Source organism: Nesoenas mayeri (genome assembly GCF_963082525.1).
Source record: "Nesoenas mayeri genome assembly, chromosome: 2".
NCBI lineage: Eukaryota > Metazoa > Chordata > Aves > Columbiformes > Columbidae > Nesoenas > Nesoenas mayeri.
In genome coordinates, this window is record NC_137543.1 from 88,129,179 (window position 1) to 88,138,714 (window position 9,536).

The window sequence follows — 9,536 nt, forward strand, 5'->3', positions numbered from 1 at the left end:
TGCTGCTCCCTTGTTTGAAAATCTAAATCCCTTTTTCTTTTTTTTCCAGCATGCTGTTCCCTGCTGGTCGAAACTACAGGTTTTTCGTGTTATTTGTATGAAAAAAAGTTAGAGTGCTTTCAGCTTCAAAGCATAGTAGTAGAACAAAGACTAAAACAAACAACCCTTCCAGAGCAGTCCAAATAAAGTGATTCCATACACTGGACTTAGATATTTAGATATTTATTTACCATAAACGTCTGCATTTGGTATTTTTCTAATTTAAGGTATAACTATTTGTAACTGAAAAAAACCTCTCAAATTACTTTTTCTCACTAGTTATTACGCAGTCATTGTCTTGTACCAAATAGTTAAGGAAACCCAAACAAACAAAAGAACAAAAAAACCAAAACAAAAACCACCACAAACAAAAAGCCCTTAGGCAAGAGGGTGTGAAAATAATATTGGAGAGGAGATTAGAAGTAGTGAGTAGGCGGGAATGGGAACAGATGTGGGCAGGGATTATGTAGTTTTTAAGGTGAGAACAAAGAATCTGAATTTGATGCAGTAAAAGGATGAGAAACAAAGAATTAGTCCTGAAATGGAATTGACCTGGAATGTGTCTTTGGTGACATTTTGAGTTCAGTGCTGCAGAGGTATGAGGAATTGAGAGGAAGAAATCGTGCATAATAAAGTAAGAGCTGCTGCAGTGACAACAATGAAGTTGATAAGTGATCCATCCAAGAAAATAGTATATTAGTTATATCGTTAGCAGAAGTCAAAATAAGATGTGGACTAGAAAAAGCAGCAATCAAATACGTTCATTTCCTCTTTCACATATAGGACAGTCTATATGTGTTATCTTTCCAACACTATTAAATGAACACAAAAGAGATTAATCAGATAATAACTATAGACTTCCACCGCAGAAGACTGTGAGACTTCCAAAGCTCAAATGTCAGCAGTATGGAGATAAAGGAAAGCAGGCGGAGATAAATCATCTTTCACAACGTCTTTTCTCAACATCAAGGTGAGGTGAGGGCATGGGTGCAAGAAATCATCTGCAGTGAATTCCTAGTAAAATCAACGTTAAACATGTTGGTAGGGGGCCTTTAAAAGCCTTGAACACATTATATGCTCCTGATCAGTCACAGTTATGATCACATCTTACTAACCACATTTTGAAGGCCCTTGTAGACTAACATGGAGTTCCCTTATAGTAGATCTTACCAAGAAATCCATACTGCTTTTTTTTGATGGCTAAGAGACCACCATACTACCTTGGAGTTGACAAAGTAGGCTGTATAATGTCTGCTCTTGTTTTGTGCTCTGGATTGTGAAATACCATGTATTTCTGTGTGAAAAATATATTAGAAGATGAAGACCTTATGAACTGTGTATAATTCGCCAATTAATTCCCAAGCAAGATTCTTTTGATTCTTTTAAAGTATGCCAGTGGAAACTGAAGTTTACTCTCTCCGAGTTACCTGGTTTGTATTCATCTCATATGACCTCATTCATGGAGGAAATGCATTCCTGGCACAAGGGAATTGTTTACTCTAAAACTGTTTTCTCAATGACTGTGGAACTGGAAATTGAATGCTAACATAAACATCATTACTCTCCAGTCCAAACTGCCGTTTATACACAAAGCAATACTTACTTAATCTGACCTTCAAAAATAACATCACAAAACGTATAATTTTAAAGAGCAAGTTAACCAGTGTCTTTATATACCCTGAGGATGAGGAGGGAAAAAGAATAGATAAAACATGCTCATTCCTTTGCTAGTTAATCTTTCAAAGAAGCTTCAATACAACAGAGATGTGTTTAGAGAGGGAGAAGGAATATGACACAAGTAGGTGAAAGCAGCCAGGCTGCAAGAGCTGTTGCGGCTGTGGTTTTCTGCTTCCTCAGTTTTGTTAATTTAAATCTTTTAACAGACTTTTGCAATGACAATATTGTGGGTTGCAATATTCATCATGAACCAAAGTGTGGCAACTAAAGAATCAACAGTCATTTAAGCAAGGAAACAAATTTGTGAATTGGTAATACTGCAGCACAAATGGCTGATGTTACAAGTGTCCTTCTGATCTTCTTCTAAAAATATAAGTGCTCTCCAAACATACTAGGTACATGTAAAAGAAGTACATCTTGGTTTTAAATGCCTTCAGGAAAAGGAATGAAGTTTTGTAAGTGCAGGTAGCAAGATTGCAGCCTCCAGCCTCTGGAGTCACTTGTATTGTGCCCGACTGTTCACCTGCTGGATTTCTGGTTGTGCTGTCTGCATATTGGGAAGAATGAGGGGAGGCCATGATCAATAGGCTACTCTGTGATAACGCTGGCAACTTCTTGATGTGATGTCCATCCAGCCTGTCACATTTAGAGAAAAAAAAAGCATTGAAAGTGTAACTTTCATGGCCATAAACCCCAACTTTTTCCTTCTGTCCTTCCAAATTAACTTGCTTTCTTTTCCAACCTTCTCCTTTTTTTCTCTAGCAAGCATAGGTCTGGCATCCAACAGCCCTCTTAAGAAGTGAGCATGAATGGTTACAAGAGGTTAGAGCCATGTTAGTAATGCTGGGATTCTGTGAAGCTCCAGGTTTCAGAATAACGGCAACCTAGATGGATGGTTCCTGTCATCCAGCTTTCTTAATCTCTTATCTTTTGGGGAAGAATAGCTAACAGGAACATCAGAGCTGCTGTACTTGATCAGAAAAGGATCTCTCTAACATACCATCTGTCCCTGGCGGTTGTCTTATAAATTGTGAGACATTATCTGTTAATAATGAGTTCATTTTTTATTTTTTTTTATTGTAGGCTGAGGAAATAACTTTACTGATATTTTGCATATTAAGCAATAGATCTGTTGAAATAAAAGTAATAAAATTAATGACAACCGAGTTCTAAAAGGAAATCTCCAGTGTCTCATTTCAAAAGGCATAAATTAAACTTGGGACCAAGATGATCTTGAATTTCATTTAGTATCTGTGGGTTTGTTTTGGTTTTTTTCATTTGGTACACCTACTTATACCGCACTTCACACTGGAACAATTTGCTGTTCACACTTGAACATAAGGGACTCCTTTAATTTGTTAATATTCCTAGGGCTGCTGTGAGCTGGAGGAGAAGGCTGAGCAGCTTCCCTCATGGGGTTGCACAAAAATCACAGTGAGGCAAAGGCTGCTGGAAGCAGCAGGCAGGAATGAGCACAGCAGGGAACAGGCTGGGGACATCTTTTGCATCGGAAGGCTCAGTGCTAAAACTTCTTAAAGTGTCTGTAAGAAGGAAACGCAAGCTTTTCTCACAGGGACATCCGCTTTGCCTCCTGACGTAAGAGCACCCATTCTGAATTGTTCTTATCGCCTCAAAAATTATAATTGAGCAGGTGATTACAATGGAAGTTCATGTTACAAGTCAGTACATGTGACATTATCGATAACGACAGTTGTCTGACCCGATGAAGCAACAGGGGCACAAAGTGTATGTTTGCCTGGCCCAGAAGTCATGACAGGCTGCACAATACCCACATTGCCTCGCCACCTGTCCAACCGTACCCAGCCCCTGGGAACCCACTGCCAGGCCACCATAATTGAGCATGTACAGGAAAATGCATTATACAAGTAGAAGCAACACACTTGTGAGGTTGAAAATGCAGTCCCACCAAAACATCATTCCTCTCAGGTGTGGGAAGTATGGTGTTCTCCACTACTTACTCTACCTTGAATGCCGGGTAAGAGGATGTTTTGATTCATAATAAAAAGTGGTTGGTTGTGTAATAGCAGAGATGCCCTACTCTTTATTGGAGAAAGTTTAGTCCTTGCATTTCGCAGGTCTTCATCCTAAAATTGGTGTGTAGAGCCTCTCTTACAATAAGAGTATTTCAAGATGTGACACACGTCAGTCTTCTCTGGAGTTGCTTAGGCTTTCCATGCCTTCCCCCTGCAACCTTCCACTTCTCAGCACTGCGGTAGAGCCCTTCCTCCTTTGCCAGTGAATGTGGATCACATAACTCCTTTCTCCAGTGTCCTAGGGAAGGGCTGAACTCCTGAGTGCATAAAGCAAGGATCTGCTGCCTGAAGGGAGGGAAGAAGTTGTGCTTCGACAGGGGATCTCTGCTTCAGGGGATGCAAGAAGAGGAGATGGCAGTGCTGTGCTTACTGTGGGGTGGCACCTACCTCCCGCTTTAAAACTGGATAATGAGAGAAAGGGAAGAGTCCTGCAGATGAAGAAATGCAAATAACCCCTTGTTTAACAAACCTGAAGTGCATGTGAGTGTTGTAATTTTTTTTTTTTCTTCCTGAGAATAGTAAGGTAAGACTGCCATGGTTTCACCTGCCCTTGCTCCCTACCTATCTAGGAAATCCACAGCTGCTGTGGCTTGCAGTTACCAGCTCTGATGTTTGATACAGCAACAAAGAGCTTTCATACATAATTTAACCTGTAGAGAAATTACTTCCTTGGTCATTACGTGTTTTAGGTTTTCAGATAGTAATTCTAGGTCATCAGCAAGGGAGGAAGCCTTTCCCAGCTCTTTTCAGTTAAGTAATTTAGGAATTGCCACTGAAGCTATCACATTGCTTGAGCAGCCTTTGTATCACATTTTGCTTTCTCTCAGGTGCAGTTTTTCATCTATTACTGTCATTATTACCTTCCTGGATATGTATTTTCATGCGTGCTTTCACTTTTTAGCCAGATAGGGAACATTTTTGTAATTACACTTCCAGTAACTTCTGGCCTATTTTTTTTCACTTTACCTGATTTCTGCTCAGCAATTAGGTGGTGAAGTTCCTCCCACCCAAGCCACTATCATTTTCCCAAAACAGACATAATTTTGTGTGTTATGTCGTGCCTTTAGAAACACGGACCTCAAGGTACTCCTTAAAGACTGGCAGGTCCTAAACTTTGGTGAGTTTGCTCTCTTTTGGAATTAAGCTACCAGTTGTACCACCCCCACTCATTCATTCGAGCCATGGCTGTAATGCACACACATTCATCTGACTCAATCTTAACTAGAAAAGGTTGAGTTAATGATTTGCAGTCTTGGAGGGCCTCTGGTTTCTTACAAACTTACCTTTGGTAGGTGATCATCTTAGGTAGTTTCTGTGCTTGCAAAGCTACCGCTTTGCTCTTGAGATCTTCATGCCTCTCGTTGTCAAGGTTTCATGCTTGTGGAGCTGCTTGCTCTTCCCCACGTTGCTGTATGGGAGAGCCTCGTGTTCTTCCATTGCTCTTTGTGTTGTTGCCACACTCTTAAAAATACTGGAAGAACTGAAATTACCTCTTCCAGGTTCGTGCCAGGTTCTCTTTCAAAGCAATTCAGAGAACTTCGTTTGCTCAATCTTTTAACACAAATTAAGCCTGTTTCCAGTTCCAGGTAACACACAGGATATACACAGCACTAGCAAGAGGCTGGTGTTTATTTCTTGGATGCAATTACTCAACATCTGCCCTTCTTATCAGCCCCAGATAAATTACCTTTGGCATGCATTGCAGAGAAGCTACTGTTACACAATGGAAATTTAGGAGACCTCTTGTATGTAGCTCAGTTCTCCTCTAACCCAATAAAAGAGCACAAAATAGCTTGCTGAAAACAAGAAAACTTCCACTTTCAGCCATTTCTCCCCCTTGCATCCGCTATCAAATAAATCAGAGTTGCTTGCACTCTTCTGACTTTGTCTCCATCCTCTGACAGTGCAGCCCATTGCTATCCTGCTGTCAGCCAGGGAAAGGACAGCACATCCAGGTACACCCTGTTGCTTTGAAAGGAAAAAGGGAAATCAGAGAGACTCTGTCAGCTCTTGCTTTGCTGCATATAAGTTTGCTTTGGTATAAACATGGGAGAAATAGGAACATAAAGAGCTTTGAAATACAATTTTAAAAGGAATCCATGCCTTGTCTTCCATTTGAGAAAAAAAATGGTGTGAAGGACAGAGGGTAAGTCAGACAAAACAAGAAAGAAACTGAAATTAGAGAGAACAAGAAAAAAAAAAAGAAGATAACACTACTCAGAAGCAACAGGAAAGAGACAGGCATAGACTGCAAATTAACATTCCACATCAAAAGAAAAGTCTGATCAAAACCTTTTTCTTCTTCTAAGAAGCATTTCTGGTATCTGCTATGGTGAAGCAAGAACGCTTTACACAAAAGAAGGCCTAAGAGAATACGCCTGGTGGCCACAAAGCTTGTGGAAAGCATTTTATACAGCTGACAACTAGGACAAAACCTCATAGGAGCCCAGAACATCAGTATTACTGCTCCTGTTCACCAGTTGATTTCTACCCTGTGCCAGCAAGAGGTGATCGGAGGCACAGACCAGTGTCTCTCACCCGGCGTGTGCCTCTGTAGATGCATTTATCCTGGGCATTTACCCTCAGACTGCCCAGGAAGAACACCATCCCTATGCCCACCCAGAAACCAAAACAAAACCAACCACAAATGCTCCAACAAGTTCATTCCTGTCTGGACTAAGCCCATCTAAACCCAAAGCAAGCAGGCACCTCACGGTGCTACAGGTGCTGGATGAACCAACTACCTGGTGTGCATTTGATGGGTCGTCACACAGGTGCACGCACCTTTTTTTGTTAGCAGTGTTTGCGTATATGACTACGCATATGCATCACAGCCCTCCATGTACATATAGGCAATGACTATATGTTTATACAGGCATGTCTTCTCTGTCCTGACGCTGGTGAAGGGACAGTGAAGATGGAGGGCAGAGAAAAGATTTTAGGATCTGTCAGCAGGCCAGGTGGAACCTATTACTGTGCTGCAGCTACACAAGGCTTGCTGTCAGGCAGGCAAACCATGTGCTTGTTTCCACACTGTGGACACAGGCATCACGGGCATGAGGTTTTTGGGTGGGTAAAAACAAACCAGAAGAACATTTTTAAGTTATATAGACAGAGCAAGGTTGGATGTGAACACACAAGTCCATACCAAAACAAGAGCAGATGTGAAGATTAAGAAAAACCCAGTAACTGCTTTGCTGTTCAGTTGTGTAGAGGGCAAATCATGGCTGTGATTAATTAATTAGAACATTGTTAAAACTCCGAGTGAGCTAAGGCTTAGCCAGGCAAGAGCATGAGCATTTCAACTGGCATTTTTAATAGCATATTTGAAAACAGATTTTCTAAAATCTCCTCCCCCCCAAAAAAGGCAAAAAAGCCTTGACAGGTCTGACCCTCCCAGCTATAGCCTATGCCCCAGCCTTCAAGGGAGGGAGGTTGGAGAAATGATCGTTTTAATTCATATAGTTTGAATTTTCATTTTTCCCTAGCTTTCTATTGAGCAAACAATTCACTTGACCCTTCCAAAGCCCAAATGACAGCTATAAGTAACAGTCTTCATTTGCCACTGTATTTCCTCTATCAGATGGTGATATTTATAGTAACTTTCTCAGTTCCTCACCTAGTTGATTCGTTGCTGCTGAGACACTGACAGAGCAGCAGCAGAATGCAACTACTCCAGACGAGATTTTTGTAACAAATCACCTGTGGATGGTCATTGGCTGACAGAGTGAGTCAGAGGAAATTATTGTTTATAGTTTACAGAACACGTGTGACACAGAGCATGTTTGAAAGCAAAGTCCCTGCCTTGAATAGTTGAGATTTAAATTAGCTGAGGCAGCAGAAGAGGAGGGAGGGCAAGCAAGTCTTGCCAATTCATGGCACGGTGCCTGGTAACAGGTCACCAAGCAGCAACGAAAACCCCGGCTCCATTATTAACGCCAGGCCCGTGCTCAGGTGTCAGTGACTTATTTCCTGGAGATGTCTTAAAACATGACCGAAGTCTGTTTAGGAGAGAACTTTGCTCCCGCTATGATGCAGACAGAACATCATATTTTGTTTTCATGACTAATGGTTGAGAAGTCTCAATAAATGAGCCCTAAAGTGTCAAGTATTTCAGCAGAAGACCAGCAGGTTGCACACACAGCAGGTACTGTGCACAGATGGTACGGACAGATGGACTCTGGTGTCCCCAAACACTGAACTGATGTGACGAAGGGAAGAAGAATCCTTGAGCATTCATTCATCAAGTTGGAGCCTCTTAGGCAGGATAAAGGGTGCAAAGGTGAGTAAACAGAAAATGGCACAAAACAGTGACCTAGACAAAAAGGTACCATCAGAAGGGCATGTGGGTGTATGCAGAGGTGGGGAGGAAGAATTGTAATTAGGTCACAGGCACCAAAAGAAGAAGACAAGCTTATCTAATACCTGGGCTGTCTGTACAGAGGATAAACAAACAATTCAGGATTTTACACAGCTTATTATGGTGACAGAGGATTTGTGGAATAAAAATCACTAGATTGAAGTATTTGTAATAAAACAGTAAAGAAAAAAAATCAAAGGGGAAAGCACTGGAGCTATGCCATAAGAGCTACAACAAAACCCACCTGCTCAATAATAAAAGGAACAATGTTTTGCTATGAGTTAAGTATCTGTTGGAAAAGCGGCACAGCAAGAAAGAATTTACCAAGTTCTTGCAATAATTTACGTAAGTTATGAGAATGCTTTAAATCAGCCATGATTACTAGGATGAAGCTGGTTAAGACCAAAAACATGTATGGAAGCCAGTCATGAAACAAGCTTGTCATTCTGGAGGAAGAAAAGAGTAAACAGCAAAATGAAGATGTTCCTGCATATTTCAACAAATTCAGAGCTATTAAAAAGCTTCCTGTCAAGATAATCCTCAGCAATAACATGAAAAGATATCAGGCCGTATTATTAGGAAGACAACTAAATAAACACAGAAAGTAGATCATAATGTCTGACCTGAGAACATTCAGCAGCTTTTTTGCTTCAGTTGACAAAAAGCACAAACTATGATCAGACACCTCTGACAGGAGTGTGAACAAAAGCTGATTCAGGAGTATCTGCCTCAGCTACCTGTGTCCTGCTCCACCAATTAAAACAAAAGCATGTTCGAAGACCAGCAGATAAACTGAAAAACAAACCAAATCAAACAAAAAACTCAAAGGAGGTTTGTACAATCTGTTTTTGTTATGCTAGAGAATCGCAACGCAAAGCTGACAGACAAATCAGGGATAAAACTACTCTGGAATTTGAGGTCAGTCAGGCAACATGGGAAAAAGTTAATTTACTGAGCTTTTCTAGGTCTGTGGGTATATGCATTGAGAAGTATACCGCAAGTGACAGGAAGTCCAAAGTTTAATGTCAGTGTGAAGAAACCATCTGTGAAAAACATAACAAGCATATATACAACTAACTTAATTGAAAAAACTACCCACGGGAAGGAAAAAAATGACATTTTTTTATATTGCAGTCAGAGTATAAGCAATAACACCAGAAGTCAGGAAAAAAAATGGTAAGCTAATTAGCCAAAGATGAGTCATCCACCAGACCTTATGAAAAATGCATAACTAATTTATCTGGTATTTACAAAGTTTTTCGATTATGTAAAGCAAATATGACCCTTAATTTAGAATATTCTCAATTAACACTGAAAACTAGAAGTGATTTCACAGCTCCCTCACCCCCGCATTTGGCTATCATCTGTTCTGGGATAACTTAGCTAGGAAGCTCTGTGATATATAT